This window comes from Rhinatrema bivittatum, chromosome 4 (assembly GCF_901001135.1).
Source record: "Rhinatrema bivittatum chromosome 4, aRhiBiv1.1, whole genome shotgun sequence".
NCBI lineage: Eukaryota > Metazoa > Chordata > Amphibia > Gymnophiona > Rhinatrematidae > Rhinatrema > Rhinatrema bivittatum.
The window spans coordinates 277,103,964-277,121,855 of record NC_042618.1 but is presented as its reverse complement, the minus strand read 5'-3'; the positions used below and the strand labels follow the sequence as shown (position 1 = coordinate 277,121,855).

The 17,892-nt window shown below is 45.2% G+C and overlaps 1 protein-coding gene across 4 annotated transcripts in view; it reads right to left on the bottom strand.

Annotated features, from left to right (window-relative positions):
- Positions 1 to 17,892, bottom strand: part of KRAS (KRAS proto-oncogene, GTPase) — a 325,522-nt gene that overhangs the window by 264,122 nt on the left and 43,508 nt on the right. The gene's annotated exons all lie outside the window — the stretch shown is intronic.

Sequence of the window (17,892 nt, the reverse complement as noted above, 5' to 3'; positions counted from 1 at the left end):
ATTAACTGCTATTAATCAAGTTTACTTAGCTAATAGCCATCGCTATTAATTGCATCAGTAGCATGGGATCTTCTTGGTGTTTGGGTACTTGCCAGGTTCTTGTGACCTGGTTTGGCCTCTGTTGGAAACAGGATGCTGGGCTTGATGGACCCTTGGTCTGACCCAGCATAGCAATTTCTTATGTTCTTAGGTATTCTCCTAGTATAGCAGAATGTTAATCCTCACTCATGGGTGACATCATCGGATGAAGCCTGGCACAGAACTTTGATCTCAAAGATTCTAGAACTCTCAAACATGCCCTACTGAGCATGTGCAGCTGTAGTCATCACCCTGCCACCTAGGCAGAGACCCTCAGTCCATGATATAGCTAATACATGGAGAAACCAACTCCCAGGGGAGGCAGGAGGGATTCATGAAGACTAAAATCCTGCTGTCCTAGGAGAACACCCATTACAGGTAAGCAACTCTTTCTCCTAGGACAAGCAGGATGATAGCCCTCACACATGGGTGAATACCAAGCTATAGGCTTTCCAAGCTGGACAAAGCGGTAAATCGCACAATGCTGGAGCACTACCTAGGTCCTTTGCCCGCGAGGCAGCCAACCCACCAGGCTGGAGAAGAGTTGGGTTCTACAAAGAAAGCCAAGAAAAAGACAGACACAAATCTCGGTCCCCAACTTCCTCAGCCATGGACATGGCAATAGGGTGAAAGGCACAATCGCCCAACTGATGAACTGAAACTCTCCTCACAGAGGAGGGTTCCGCAGGCAAGAATGACCAACGATAACAATCCTTAAAAACTCTCACCGAGTCCAACAGATTCCAAAGTGACTCCCAAATAGGGGGAAACCTGGAGGGTCACCCGGAAGCAACACTGGACAGGCTCCCTCATGGATAGACCTGCTGCGTCTTAGAGCACCAAGGGACAGTGGTATTCTCGACTATTCTCAGGGCTGGTGCCAGTCAGTCAGAGTAGTGCCATCCCTTGTCCGGGAACGGAAAATGATGGACACCCCTCGAAGGGGTGCATAGTCTGGTATTGAAAGGGGAACCCAGATGAGTCTCCCCTTCCAGAGAGGAGAGGGAAGCAGCAATATTGGGGCCTAGTAACCCCCCCGTCCCCAAAAAGCAGAGTTGAGGCACAATCACCAATCGCTGAGGCACCAACACGACCAACCCATCACAGGCAGCCAGTCTCTGATAGGGGAGGTTGCTACTGCAATCCCCAGAGGGGCCCTAGCTGAAGACGGTCTGACTGCTGATGCCGCTCCCCGGCCCTATCCTCCAAGAAAACATGCTGATTCAGAGGCTCAGGATCAGAGAAAAAAACATTTATCAGGGATAGAGCCCCAGGGACTGTTCCACAAGAACATCGTAGAGTGCGAAAGACACATAAGAAAATGCCATACTGGGTCAGACCAAGGGTCCATCAAGCCCAGCATCCTGTTTCCAACAGTGGCCAATCCAGGCCATAAGAATCTAGCAAGTACCCAAAAACTAAGTCTATTCCATGTTACGATGTCCACTCACCTCAAGATCAGACCAGGAGTTCAGTCCTACGGCTGTGGAACACAACCTGTTGTGACTGCCCAGAGGGAACAAGCTACACACACACACACACACACATCAAAGCCCAGGTGACAGAGGGCAATTGGAAGCACTCCACTGCGAAAGCATGCTGGGTGGACTCTTGCTGTGTAATCATCCACGGATTGTGGCACACCCATGATCCTGAGTGCCAAGCTTGTGGGAGAAATCTCAAGCCCCAGCAGGGACCAAGAACCAAATGCCTGAGTCTGTGGCTACACGCCTCCCCTGCCAGTGCTCCTCAGCACTATGCAGTACAGACTGATTGTAGAGGCTGAGACCATGCTGAAAGATGGCAGAACTCTAGTGTGGCTGAGGACTGCACAGCCAGGGAAAATGCAACAACCAAGGTCCTTGGAACAGATGCCTAATCTGTCCCAACCACGTCACTGCCACAATAACTCCAGCAAAGTGTAGAGGACAGTGTAACGATGGCATCCCCAGCACCACTGGTGCTCTGGGAATGGCATGGTTGACGGTGGTGGTCTATAGCGTTGCCCCCTTCGGTATCGGAGAATGCTCCCTCCCACGGGCCATCGAAACTGTGGCAGAACCGGCTCACCTGCGAGACCTACAGGGAACGACTGCAGCGAAGTCCCTGGAGAGCACACGTGCTTATGGAGGACTGCGGACATGTCCTGTACTCTATTCACAGTTTGCCAGTAAATAGCTCCATTCCTAGTGCCACAGGTGCCCACAGATATCAATCGCCCAGGGGCCCTGGCACCCGAAGGTATGGACCAAAGAAGCCATGGGCGTCTGCAGGGAGAGGTCCTGCAGCCCTACAACAAGTCATCGATATCAAAAGGAACAGACAACTGTCAGTGCCGACAGCAATTTCTCTCGACTCCCTGATTTATCCAGTGGTGTCGATGCTGCAAGCATGATGGCTTCACAAGCATTACAGCTGACAAGAGTCTTGCTAGCGCCCATTAATATTGATGGTGTGCGCATCTTGGCGGGGCTCCCAACACTGGGATAGTTAGCTGAAGCAGTGATTCTGTGCTCCCCAGAGAACACCACCCAGGAGCCCTGAGGGCACCAGGCCACAGTGTACAGATGCAGCAGTGTGAGGCACACTGCTGCATCTGTACACTGTGGCCTGGTGTCGCCACAGGGCTCCTGGGTGGTGTCGCCATGTACTCGAGGCGAGTACATGGCGACCCCTGCACTCAATCTGTAAGAGGCCAAGAACTCCTGCCCCCCCCCCCCCCAGACCTGCAGGGGCCATGCGGGGGGCTTCAGAGAGTCCCAGTGGTCAACGGCCTCAGTGGCACCAAGGTCACTCAATGGCGAACCCAGAGCCTGGTTGGTGGGACTCGATGTAGTCAAGGTGGTAATGAGAGGAATCTGTGGTCTGAAGGCCTCTCCAGTGGCATGCTGAAAACTCTAGAATCTTTGAGATCAAAGTTCCATGCTGGGCTCCATCCGATGATGTCACCCATGTATGAGAACTACCATCCTGCTTGTCCTAGGAGAAAATTCTTAATTTTTGTAGCTGCTCCTTTCAGTTTTTTTCTAAACATTTTCCTCATTTTATCAGTCATCCTTCTGAAAGTTAAATGCTGTCACACTAGATTTTTTTTTTGTGCTCCCACCAGTTAAGTCAAATTTGATAATGTTGTGATCACTATAGCCAAGTGACTCCAACACTGTTACCATGCCACTGGCATTGATTACAAAGTGACAGCAAAACCTTTAGAAAAAAATCTAAAAACCTGGCTCTTTAAACAAGTTTATCAAAAAGAGAAGGAAGAATAGTACCCAGGGAAATGCAAGGTAAAAACAATTTGAACACCCACACACATAACAAAATCAATATGCGTGTAGTTTTTATTTTAGTTTAATCTTCATTTTTTTTCGTTCACCTATAAAGGATAAAAGTACAATGATAAAGCTAATCTTGTAACCAAAACTGATACAATGAGAAATGGACATGATTTATCACACCAATTAATATTATTTACAAACTGTTACTGAACCTTAATGGCACCTGAGTAATTTGATATATTTTAACATTTATGTGCCTTACTGTAAACTGTTGACACAGTACCCATCTGAACGACGGTATAGAAAAAAGTAAAATAAATAAATTTCATGTGTTCTGCTAAGAACTAGGTCTAAAATAGTGCCCCCTCTTGTTGGTTCTTGTACCTGCTGCTCCACGAAGCAGGTATTTATGTCATCTAAGAACTTAACCTCTTTAGAATGTCTTGATGTGACATTCAGCCAAGTCAATGCTGGGGGGGGGGGGGGGGGAGGTCATTGAAATCACCCATTATTACTGTGCTGCTGATTTTGTTAGCTTCCCTAATTTCTTTTTACATTTCATTGTCTGTCTGTTCATTCTGGCAAAGTGGACAGTTATATACCCTCACTGCTATTTTATTCCCTTTTTCACTTGGAATTCCTATCTATAAAGATTCAACACTGTGTTTTGTTTCCTGCAGAATTTTTATCCTGTTTGACTCAATACTCTTTCATATAGAGTGTCACCCCTCCTCCAAATTTGGTATATCCTATCATTTTGATATTGGTTATCTTCCTTCCACCAAGTCTCAGAAATGCCAATTACATCTACCTCTTCTTCAGTATTACACTATTTTTTTTCAGACTTCCAGAATTTGTATATAAACATTTCAAAGTATGATTTTTTTGTTTGTATTAATCTGCTTATCAGTTGATAGGAGTAATCTGGAATCTTTCTGCTCTGTCTACTCTTTACTTAAAAAGGCACCTGGCCCACTTTAGCATTTAATGCAACTTCTCTACTGTGATGTCCTAACTTCCCTATTCTGTTAGTATCCTTCCAAGATACATCATTCTGAACCATGTGCTTCTGCGAACTTACTTTCTCCATCAACAAGCAGGGCTGAAGATGCCAAGACATATCACTGAAGAAAAACAGGGAGATAGGGTACATGTCTGTACGGACATTTGGATGAAGGAAAAAAAAAAAGGCTGAGGGGTTCATGAGAAAACTCCTGCACATGCTGGGTAGAAAATAAAGTTCTGTCTGTTTGGTGCCACTGGACGATATCACTCACATACATGGCTAATTCAGCCTTGCTTGTTGAAAGAAAAACATTTAAACTACTAAATTTAAAATAGTGAACCATTTAAATGTTATCAGGAAGGTGAGAGGTAGCAATATGCACAGCAGGCTCCTCTGCTGACCCCATCCCTTGCCCCCAGGATTCCTAGCCTCAAGTCAGCACTGACTGGCCTCACATACATAGAAAACCCTGTGCAGGAAGGCAAAGTAATGTCACATGAGGAGCATAATCTAGACCAGTGATGGCAAAATCCTGTCCTCAAACAGGCCAGGTTTTCAGGATATCCACAATGAATATGCATAAGATAGATTTGCATACAATGGAGGCAGTGCTTGCAAATCTCTCTCGCGCATATTGATTTTAGAAATCTTGGAAATCTGGTCTGTTTGGGACACTCAAAGACTGGAGTTTGCCATCACTGATCTAGACCAAGGCTTGGAACATATGAGCTGGTTTCTATTACCAAGGCCACAGCAAGGAAGCAGCAAAGTTATACCCATGCCCAAATCATTCCTACAGCAGTTTGAATGGTTAAATGGAAGACATGAAAATTGGTTCTTACCTGCTAATTTTCGTTCCTGTAATACCACAGATCAGTCCAGAGAAGTGGGTTGTGTATCCCTAACCAGCAGGTGGAGACAGAGAACAATTAGAACTTTGGGCACGGCTACACAACAAGAGTGCCACCTGCAGTCACTCAGTATTGACCTGTACCCAAGCCCATGCTAACAGAACTAAATAATGAAGGGTAGCACCCAACCAAATTTCCGGACTACCACTTCGTTGCTGGCAAAAACCAGACCGAAAAACTGCTAAAAACTGCTCCATGAATCATGTCTGCAAAAAAGGAACTTCACAAATAAAAAACGTAAGCTGGTTCTGACCAAGACAGTCTTTCGGTTTCTGAAGAAAGGGGTGGGCCTCTGGACTGATCTGTGTTATTACAGGAACGAAAATTAGCAGGTAAGAACAAATTTTCATTTCCTGAACATACCCAGATCAGTCCAGAGAAGTGGGATGTACCCAAGCCACCCTACACTGGGCGGGAACCCAAAAGACCCGCACTCAGGACACTCTCACCGAAGGACGATTCATCAGAAGCCTTAACGTCTGGTCGATAATGTTTAGTGAAAGTGTGAAGTGAGGACCACACAGCCGTCCTACAGATTTCCTGAGGCTACAGCAACTGACATTCTGCCCAGGAAGTAGCCTGGGCCCTAGTGGAATGAGCTCTGAGCCCCAAAGGCACTTGACGTCTGAGGGCTATGTATGAAGAACATGCTTAAAGCGCAGGCAGCACACATGGAAGCTGCATCTAGTACCTGACTGACTGCGTGCCCCACACGCGCGGCAGGCCGGCGATTTTGAGCAAAGGCCCATAACACAGACCGCGCAGCCACGTGATCAAACAGTGAGAAGAAAAGTCGCTGCTGGAAAAAGGCGCGCTGTCAGTCGGCGCGGAAAAAAATAAATAAAAAATTCAATGCCAGCAGCCCAAACAGCACGAGCAGTGCTGAAAACGTGGCGAAACTCGGCGCAAAGCCCAACTCACCCTCTCCCTTCAGGGAACACCCCGGAGCCCAAGGAGCTGAAGGAACACGCTGCCAAACTCCCGAAACAGCCGCTATAGGCAGGCCCCCACTGCACTGACTCCTTACCTCAGAGGAGAAGAATGGCCGCTGGCTAAACTTTTTTGTTTTGTTTTTTTACATAAAACTTTACGGAGCCAAATTAGTGCAGGAGGAGAGGGAGCAGGTAAAGCAGCCTTGGTGAGGCGTAGTCAGGAGCCCCTGGCCTTCCACCACTGAGCTGAAGCGGGCGAGATCTAGACAGGGGTGTCCAACCCCCCCGGACGCCTGGCTTCCACTGAGGGATGGCCCACGAAGGTGCCTAACACCTCAGGAAGTGACATAATCAAAAAGAAAAATCTCTTTAAACTCTAACTAAAAAAATAACTAAGAAACTAGGAAGACTGCAGGAGTGCATCTCTACCACCTGCTGGAGTCAGAGAAATACTGAGTGACTGCAGGAGGCACTTTCGTTATGTAGCAGTGCCCAAAGTTCTAATTGTTCTCCGACTCCACCTGCTGGTAGGGATACACAACCCACTTCTCTGGACTGATCTGGGTATGTTCAGGAATAAGACTTTACTTACACTGGTTTACCGTTTAATATTTTATATCCCTAATCCAGACAAACAGCAAGGTAAAGAGGGAGGAAAAACCAAAATACAGTGCATAAAGGTGGGGTTTTGGAATGTTTAATCAACAGTTGTTGCTGGCCCCTTCTCAATGAGGTAGCAGATTTCATATACCTGAGATAAAGTGTAGGTCTGTAATGTACTCCTGGAGGGATTCTGCACAAAAAAATGTAAAATTCTACGCACAATTCCCCCAGGACTAGTAATGACTACTTGTCATAAGCCTTGAGGCTTCAGTGGAGGGCTTTTGAAAGAGTCCCTAAGATGCTGGAGTCACCATATCTTGAGGTTCCATGGAAGCCATTACTGTACTTTGAAGGAAAATATTTTGGAGTTTGAGGTTTGAGTGGGAAGAAAGGTACAAAGAAAGACAATCACAGAGATTCTATTTAATCTGAATGTGCATTTAGGCTACAAGGTTTCTCAACTGCATAATTCCAAAATGGAAAGGATCTTTGCTACATCAGTTGATGTAACATATTTCAAAACAAAAGCTGTCACCTATAAATGCCTTAATCCCACTCCTTTCACTTTAAGAAAAAAAAATAAAGAGGGAGCACATATAGGTGCCCAGAAATCACAGAAATTTTGTTTTCAGAAGTCCACATTCCTGGTTTACCAGACACACTACAGACACCACAAATTGCACTGTATTACATTCTAAATGCATCCTTTTATGGAAACCCTGCCCAATCTGCATAAAATATATGCAAAAGATTAATGTGAAAACATTTTTGCAGAAATACTTTATTTCATTCAATATTATTGAAATTGCATATACTATTACATTCGAGTCTGAAACTGCATTTTATTTTAAATTCTATGAGAAACTCGTTACATTCATACATGTGCATCGAGTGTCAAATGTATGATTTTTTACCCGCCGGTGAGAAGTTGTACATGTGAATGTGATGCAAAGAGCTCCTGGCTCTCAGAGAACAAGTCCGATCTCTGGAGGCTAAAGTGGCAGACCTGGAGGAGCTGAGGCAGACAGAGAGGTATATAGATGAGACCTTCAGGGACATAGTAGCCAAGTCCCAACTTCAGACTGGCAGCCCTGGTGCTGCCTTGGAGGAAGAAGGTCTCATGACTGGAGAGCATCAACCTGGTGCAGCAGGAAAGGATCCTGTAGCAAGGACCTGCTCTCCAGGTGATGCATTGTCCTTTCGCACCGAGGATATCTCCCCAAGGCCTACAGCCCCGGAGGGAAGGGTTAGGTCGGCCGCCATAGTTGGTGATTCGATTATTAGGAATCGAGACAGCTGGTTGGCTGGTGGGCGTGAGGATCGCCTGGTAACATGCCTACCTGGTGCGAAGGTGGCGGACCTCACGCGTCACCTAGATAGGATTTTAGAGAGTGCTGGGGGAGGAGCCGGCTGTTGTGGTATATGTGGGCACCAACGACATAGGAAATTGTGGGAGGGAGGTTATGGAAGCCAAATTTAGGCTCTTAGGTAGAAAGCTTAAATCCAGAACCTCCAGGGTAGCATTCTTTGAAATGCTCCCTGTTCCACGCGCAGGTCACCAGAGGCAGGCAGAGCTCCGGAGTCTCAATGCGTGGATGAGACGATGGTGCAAGGAAGAGGAATTCAGTTTTGTTAGGAACTGGGGAACGGGGAGTCTCTTCCGAAGGGATGGGCTCCACCTTAACCAGGATGGAACCAGACTGCTGGCGCTAACCTTCAAAAAGCAGATTGTTCTAGTTTAAAAGCTGCTCTAAGGAGAAAGCAGACAGTCACTCAGCAGCGCATGGTTCGGAGGGAGATATCTTCAAAGGATACTAATGATGCATTAGAATTAGGGCATCCAGACATTGAGGTTCCAATAATAAGAAAAGTAGTCCATGTGCCTGTAACTAAAAACTCACCTGAGCTAAAAAATTCTAACTTATCCCTATCAATTAAAAAGCAGAATGAAAATGCAAACAAAAAACAAACTTTGAAATGTTTGTATTGCAGTGACTGATGACAGACTTAATTGGCATCTCAGAGACATGGTGGAAGGAGGACAACCAATGAGACAGTGCTATACTGGGGTACAAATTATATTGCAATGGCAGAGAGGAGCACTCGGGAGGCGGTGTGGCGCTTTATGTCCGGGATGGCATAGAGTCCAACAGGATAAACATCCTGCATGAGACTAAATGCACAATTGAATCTTTTGTGGGTAGAAATCCCTTCTGTGTCTGGGAAGACTATAGTGATAGGAGTATACTACCGTCCACCTGGTCAAGATGGTGAGACTGACAGTGAAATGCTAAGAGAAATTAGGGAAGCTAACCAAAATTGGTAGTGTAGTAATAAAGGGAGATTTCAATTACCCCAATATTGACTGGGTAAATGATTCATTGGGACATGCTAGAGAGATAAAGTTCCTGGATGGAATAAATGATAGATTTATGGAGCAACTGGTTCAGGAACAGACAAGAGAGGGAGCAATTTTAGATCTAATTCTCAGTGGAGCACAGGATTTGGTGAGAGAGGTAACGGTGGTGGGGCCGCTTGGCAATAGTGATCATAATATGATCAAATTTGAATTAATGATTGGAAGGGGGACAGTAAGCAAACCCACAGCTCTCGTGCTAAACTTTCAAAAGGGAAACTTTGATAAAATGAGAAAAATTGTTAGGAAAAAACTGAAAGGAGCAGCTACAAAAGTAAAATATGTGCAAGAGGCATGGTCACTGTCAAAAAATACCATCCTAGAAGCACAGTCCAGATGTATTTCACACATTAAGAAAGGTGGAAAGAAGGCAAAACGATTACCGGCATGGTTAAAAGGGGAGGTGAAAGAAGCTATTTTAGACAAAAGATCTTCATTCAAAAATTGGAAGAAGGATCCAACAGAAGAAAATAGGATAATACATTTAAGTTGCCAATGTTTATGCAAGACATTGATAAGACAGGATAAGAGAGAATTTGAAAAGAAGTTGGCCGTAGAGGCAAAAACTCACAGTAAAAACTTTTTAAAATATATCCGAAGCAGAAAGCCTGTGAGGGAGTCAGTTGGACCATTAGATGATCAAGGGGTTAAAGGGGCACTTAGAGAAGATAAGGCCATCGCGGAAAGATCAAATGATTTCTTTGCTTCGGTGCTTACTGAAGAGGACGTTGGGGAGGTACCCATACTGGAGAAGGTGTTCATGGGTAATGATTCAGATGGACTGAACCAAATCACGGTGAAACTAGAAGATGTCGTAGACCTGATTTACTAATCTTCAGTTTGTCAACCTCCTGGACCGGATAGTATACACCCCAGAGTTCTGAAGGAACTAAAAAATGAAATTTCAGACCTATTAGTAAAAATTTGTAACCTATTATTAAAATCATCCATTGTACCTGAAGACTGGAGGATAGCTAATGTAACTCCAATATTTAAAAAGGGCTCCAGGGGCGATCCGGGAAACTACAGACTGGTTAGCCTGACTTCAGTGCCAGAAAAATAGTGGAAACTGTTTGAAACATCAGAATCACAGAACATATAGAAAGACATGGTTTAGTGGAACAAAGTCAGCATGGCTTTACCCAAGGCAAGTCTTGCCTCACAAATCTGCTTCACTTTTTTGAAGGAGTTAATAATCATGTGGATAAAGGTGAACCGGTAGATGTAGTGTACTTGGATTTTCAGTAGGCATTTGACAAAGTTCCTCATGAGAGGCTTCTAGAAAAAGTAAAAAGTGATGGGATAGGTGGCGATGTCCTTTCGTGGATTACAAACTGGCTAAAAGACAGGAAACAGAGAATAGGATTAAATGGACAATTTTCTCAGTGGAAGGGAGTGGGCAGTGGAGTGCCTCAGGGACCCTTATTTTTCAATAAATTTATAAATGATCTGGAAAGAAATACGACGCGTGAGGTAATCAAATTTGCAGATGATACAAAATTGTTCAGAGAGCAAAATTGCTTACCTTGTAATAGGTGTTATCCCAGGACAGCAGGATGTAGTCCTCACATATGGGTGACATCAGTAAGATGTAGGATTAAATGGACAATTTTCTCAGTGGAAGGGAGTGGACAGTGGAGTGCCTCAGGGATCTGTATTGGGACCCTTACTTTTCAATATATTTATAAATGATCTGCAAAGAAATACGACGAGTGAGATAATCAAATTTGCAGATGACACAAAATTGTTCAGAGTAGTTAAATCACAAGCAGATTGTGATAAATTGCAGGAAGACCTTGTGAGACTGGAAAATTGGGCATCCAAATGGCAGATGAAATTTAATGTGGGTAAGTGCAAGGTGATGCATATAGGGAAAAATAACCCATGCTATAAATACACGATGTTGGGTTCCTTATTAGGTGCTACAACCCAAGAAAGAGATCTAGGTGTCATAGTGGATAACACATTGAAATCGCCGGTTTAGTGTGCTGCGGCAGTCAAAAAAGCAAACAGAATGTTGGGAATTATTAGAAAGGGAATAGTGAATAAAACAGAAAATGTCATAATGCCTCTGTATCGCTCCATGGTGAGACCGCACCTTGAATACTGTGTACAATTCTGGTCGCCGCATCTCAAAAAAGATATAATTGCGATGAAGAAGGTACAGAGAAGGGCTACCAAAATGATAAGGGGAATAGAACAGCTCCCCTATGAGGAAAGACTAAAGAGGTTAGGACTTTTCAGCTTGGAGAAGAGACGACTGAGGGGGGATATGATAGAGATGTTTAAAATCATGAGAGGTCTAGAACGGGTATGTGTGAATCGGTTATTTACTCTTTCGGATAGTAGAAAGACTAGGGGGCACTCCATGAAGTTAGCATGGGGCACATTTAAAACTAATCGGAGAAAGTTCTTTTTTACTCAACGCACAATTAAACTCTGGAATTTGTTGCCAGAGGATGTGGTTAGTGAAGTTAGTATAGCTGTGTTTAAAAAAGGATTGGATAAGTTCTTGGAGGAGAAGTCCATTACCTGCTATTAAATTCACTTAGAGAATAGCCACTGCCATTAGCAATGGTAACATGGAATAGACTTAGTTTTTGGGTACTTGCCAGGTTCTTATGGCCTAGATTGGCCACTGTTGGAAACAGGATGCTGGGCTTGATGGACCCTTGGTCTGACCCAGTATGGCATTTTCTTATGTTCTTACTGAGTGCACTGAGCATGCCCAGCATGCCATGATCCCTGCGTCCACAGGGGTCTCCCTTCAGTCTCGTTTGTAGCATTATGCGTAAGCGAAAAAATAAAAGAAAATAATAAAACGTATCGGATCCAACTCCGCGGGGTGGCGGGAGGGTTCTGTGAGGACTACATCCTGCTTCCTGGGATAACACCTATTACAAGGTAAGCAATTTTGCTTTATCCCAGGACAAGCAGGATGCTAGTCCTCACATATGGGTGATTAGCAAGCTATAAGATGAGTCATTTTGTAGTGAATCAACAATGTAGTATTGTTGGTAAAAATGAGGTAGCCAAAATCACAGCAGGTTGGATGTGGAAGGAGCTGGGATTATATTGGAAACAAGTTCTGTAAGACAGATTGTCTAAAGACTGAATCTTGTCTTCCTTCTTTGTCTAAACAGTAATGAGCTGCAAAGGTGTGAAGGGAACTCCATGTTGCAGCTTTACATATGTGAATAATGGGCACTGAACGATAGTGTGCTACTGATGTAGACATAGCCGTTACTACGCGTGCTTTTACTCGCCCTTGGAGAGGAACTTTTGCTTTTTCATAACAGAATTCGATACAGTCTGTTAGTCAGTTGGAGAGAGTCCGTTTTACTACCGCAACTCCTGGTTTATTTTTGTGAAAAGAAACAAAGAGTTGGTTGGATGTCCTATGGACCGCCATGCGGTTCAGGTAAAAAGCTAGTGCACGTTGTTAGTCTAAGTTGTATAAGACACTCTCTCCCTGGCTAGAGAGAGGTCTTGAAAAGAAAGTAGGCAAGACTATTGACTGATTATGTGAAAATCTGTTACTACTTTTGGTAGGAATTTGGGGTGAGTGCAAAGGACTCTCTGTCATGCAGGAACCTTGTGTAGGGTGAGTATGTGACGAGAGATTGCAACTCACTGACCCTTCTAGCCAATGTAATGGCTACTGAGAAAAATACTTTCTATGTAAGAAATTTCTTGTCACAGGTATGTAGTATTCTTAGGTCCCAGTCAGTGACCGGTGGTCGAATGGGATGCTTAAGGTGAAGTAAGCCTCTCATAAACAGACTTACTAGGGTTTGCGCTGTTATTGGCGCATCCCCTATTTTCTTGTGATATGCCGCTATGGCACTTAGGTGTACCCTTACAGAGGATGTCTGGAGACCAGAATCCGAAAGGTGGCATAGGTAATCTAGGAAAGGAGTGGGACAAGAAAAAGGTGAAAACCTGTTTGTGTACACCACTTGGTAAATCTAGTCCACTAAAAGTGGTAAGGATCACGTGCGGAAGGCTTTCATGAAGCTACAAGAACTTTAGAGACTTGTGTTGAAAGATTAAGTGGTTGCAGAATTGCAACGTTCAAGCTGTCAGAGCAAGAGTTGTTAGACTGGGATAACACAACTTGTCTGATTCAGAGTTACGAGAGTGGGCGCTGTGCCCAGGCGAACTGGTCTCTGATCAAGAGATAGAGGAATATGGAAAACCATACTTTTCGAGGCCAGTATAAGGCTAAGAGGAGTATTGTTCCTCTGTCCTGTTGTAGGTTCACGACAGTTTTGGGTATGAAGTATGGGAAGCATACTGGTCTTGGGCAGGACGTGGGCCTGAGGAACAGTGAACTCCGTCCCGGTTCAGCATTATAAGAGTGCTGGCTAAGAGGTAGCGGAAGTTTATGGGAACGCATTGGAACCATGTGTAGGTAGTAGAATCTGTGCACCGTATGGTTCAATTCGGAAGCAGAGGGCAAGTTCGGTTGACCTCCGCACTAGAAGATTTTTCTCTCTCACATGTCCAAGACCATTCAAGAGGATGGACATCTATCTGGAGAAGGTCTGCTAGTGCGTTCAGTAAGTGTCTGAGATCAGTGGCCTGAAGATGCATAGAGTGAGCAAGGGCTAAGGATAAAGCTGTGCAGCTTCATTGCAGAACAGCTAAGATGTTGTTTATGCTTGTATGTGGGAAAGCACATTGTCCCTGTGCTGTCTGTCTGTATGCACAAAGAATTGTTGCAGAGGCAGTATTGGAAGGCATAAGGGTATAACTCATGGTAGAAGATCCAGGAAGTTTATGTGGAACTGCTTGGAGTGGAATAGACGCAGATTGGGTTGAGAACATTTGTCATCAAACTTACAACCTGAAGTAAATGCGAGCATGAGCAGGATCAGACTAGGATTTTGGTTCTAAATCCGTGATATTGAGAGGGACGAAAGCAGTTGAATAGCTTAGACTCACTGATAATGGAATTTCACTGAACCTAACCTAGAGCAGTTTTGGTCTATGAGGGAAATGTATAGTGAAAAAACCTTAGAGCCCGATTAAAAAAAAAATTTTACATTTTTTTTGGGGGGGGGGCTAAGTTATGGAATATGCGCGCAGGGACATGTAGGAATGTATTAGAATGTCTGCGCGGATGCTGGACAGGAAGGTCATTGTGACTATGTTGTCCAGAAGTGTATAAGGGAATTATAGCAGTGACAGTAATCCTAGATAGTGGACTGACTGTGGTTATGCAGCTGTCCATGCAAGGAAAGCATGAATGATGTCGGACTCCGTAGAGAAACAGCAATCACCGATATTGGTTCAATGAAATACCTCAGTTGCCGAAGCTGATGCCACCGGCAGAGCTTGGAATTGTAATATTGTTGACTCACCAGGAGGCACATAGAAAGAATAGAGGTAATGTACTTACTGTATTTTGGAAGCATGGTAACGAGAGATACCATTTTACCTGTGCCTTCTGAAGAAAGTTGGTATTTCTTAGGTCCAGGATGGGTGGAGAGTAACTACTTTCTGTTGAAAGTAAGAATAATGTAATGAAAACTCCACAACCTCCCTCTTCCCCCTCTGCGCTTTATAGCACGTAGGGGAGTGTACCGGGAACCTTGGTACAAGGTGGGGTGGCTGCTCTGATATCCGGCCAGTTGGAAAACCGGGAGGTGTCCAACTGGAGGGGTTGATGTAATCTGGATATCATGTAACCTCCCACGGGAGTGAGAGCGGTAAAGTTGTACCTGCATTTCTGAGTGCTATACAAGGAGACATCGAGACCTGTCATCAGGCTTCGAGGTGGACTTGCACTTGAGGCAGCATTTGCTGGATCTCATGTTTAGCAGAACAGCGAATGCACCTGGAACTTTGGTTCTGAAACAGGAACCAAAAGCTAGAGCATTAATCAGTACAGAGCCACGTTGCTGAAAAAGGGAGGAAGACCTGATGCAATCCCAAAGAAAAGAAAGAGAGGTTCTCCTGGTATTGTGGCTGACATAGCTGGTATAGCGATATGTGACACTATTAAAGTTCTTGGAAAGTACATGGCCTAGAACTTTTCAAACCACGTGGCCCGAATTAGAGAACACATCTCAATGGGAATGCGCAGAAGCAGGTACTTACCATCCGACATGAACCGCCGAAGGACGAGCAGGTGAAGATTGCTGGCTCCGTGGATTTCCGGAGTCCTCGAGGGGTAGCATATGGACGTAAATGTCAGACTCAACTCTGATACCTGGTATGGTGGCGCAGGTATAGAGGAGACAAGGCTGAGCGTGGCTGGCGCTTAGACCGTAATGAGCGGAGGGCCAGAATCCCGCACCTATGTCGGTGGGGCACGCCTGGGAACAGGGGAGCCGATTAACGAGCTCGTAAACCCGACCCTTGTCGCAGCGGCTCGATGTCTCTTGACACCAGTGCAGAATTCTTCGGACCTCGATCCGGTGTTTCTGGAGCAGGAAGGACTGCCAAACTGTGCGGAAGAGTGCTTATGCCAGTGGTGATGTTGCTCAGTCCAAGCATTGTCCAGCATTGAGAAGGATAGCAGCAATGTGCTGGATGGCGTCGGTAGCGGACGGTCATTGTGTCGGTGACGATGGATGCCACGGTGCTCGACCTGGTCTTTCCCCAGCGCTGAGATGGAAGCCCTTGCTGTCCTGGATGGCGATCGATGATGGACTGTCAGCATGCCTGCTGCACTCCTGATACGGGGCTTTAATAAGGACCCAAAGCATGAAGCACTGTGTTCAGGCGAGGGCATTCCGTGGCGGTGTTATGTCGGCATGGACGGTGTCGATGGCGACCAAAGCGGCCTAGAGAGTAACGTAAAAATGGATATGAAAAATGTTGATGACTCGTCCAGCAATGTTGACAGTGACTGAGCACTGACATCAGCGTAGGTATCTATGGGAACGATGTGGCATCGAATAATCGATAAAACATTGCTGGTTTCGGAAAAAATGATACCGGCAATGGCGGAGTCAATGACCGCATCCATAAAAACATTGAAGATACCGATGGGAACGACATGAGGGTCGAGATCATCGATGTATGGAGGCGGGCGCCGACAATATCTGTGGTATGGCCATGGGCATCGATGGTATCGATTGGATCGACTCGGGCAACAATGACGTCCATGGCATTTATGCCATGGACATGGTATAAGTGGAATCCACTTTGGCCTCAATGTCATCTATGGCCTTGGCATCGATGCCATCGATGGAATCGACCTGGCATCGATGCAATCGATGAAAGTCCTGGGCATCGATGGCATCCATAATTTAAAGGATGGCATCGATGGAAGTGCCCCGGGCAGCAGTGGCATTGACTCAAATATGGATGGCAGCGACGAGACAAGGTGTTCGTTGATGGTATCCACCCGGGCAATGATAGCACCGATAAAAGCTAAGGAAAAAAATCATTGCCATGGATGAAAACATAGATGGCACTGATAGAAACGATGTAGGGAGGATGGCATCAGGGTACAGCAGGTGGAGGGATACCTGTGGCATCAAAAAATGCAGGTTGGCTTGAAGGGGTACAGACGGTAGCGATGGGGTATCGACTGCACGAAGGTACCGAGGAAAATAAAGGACCTGAATCTATAGGGGCCGTGGCGGCACCCGTAACCGTGGAAGTCCCTGTCCCACTAGCGCTAATAGCTAAGCAGAGTGTCACAGAGGGACACTTGCAGGCTATGTGTGACTAACTGAAAAATAGGGAGAGGGAAGGCCACAGTCGGTTGGCAGCCAGAAAGGTGACAGGAACCGACCGAAAAAACATGGCATAGTACTCACCGAACGTCGAATAAAGCCAACGCGGAGAGAGACCCGTGCAGGGAAAAGTGTTTGTGATGTAAAAATGTAAATCTTTCCGTGGGGAAAAAAGTGTTAGAATTTCTCACAGAGCTCCTAATCGCTATGCTTACTGCAGAGCAGAAAAATGAAGACTGAAGGGAGCCCCTGTGGACGCAGGGATCATGGCATGCTGGGCATGCTCAGTGCACTCAGTGTGCCAGTCAAAGCTTTTTAGAAACTTTGACAGAAAGTTTTCCGTGATAGGGCTCCATTACTGATGTCACCCATATGTGAGGACTAGCATCCTACTTGTCCTGGGATAATAGTTAAATCACAAGCAGATTGTGATAAATTGCAGGAAGACCTTGTGAGACTGGAAAATTGGGTATCAAAACGACAGATGAAATTTAATGTGGATAAGTGCAAGGTGATGCATATAGGGAAAAATAACCCATGCCATAGTTACATAATGTTAGGTTCCATATTAGGTGCTACTACCAAGAAAGAGATCTAGGCATCACAGTGGATAACACATTGAAATTGTCAGTTCAGTGTGCTGCGGCAGTCAAAAAAGCAAACAATGTTGGGAATTATTAGAAAGAGAATGGAGAATAAAACAGAAAATGTCATAATGCCTCTGTATCGCTCCATGGTGAGACCGCACCTTGAATACTGTGTACAATTCTGGTCGCCACATCTCAAAAAAGATAATTGCGATGGAGAAGGTACAGAGAAGGGCTACCAAAATGATAAGGGGAATGGAACAGCTCCCCTATGAGGAAAGACTAAAGAGGTTAGGACTTTTCAGCTTGGAGAAGAGACTGCTGAGGGGGGATATGATAGAGGTGTTTAAAATCATGAGAGGTCTAGAACGGGTAGATGTGAATCGG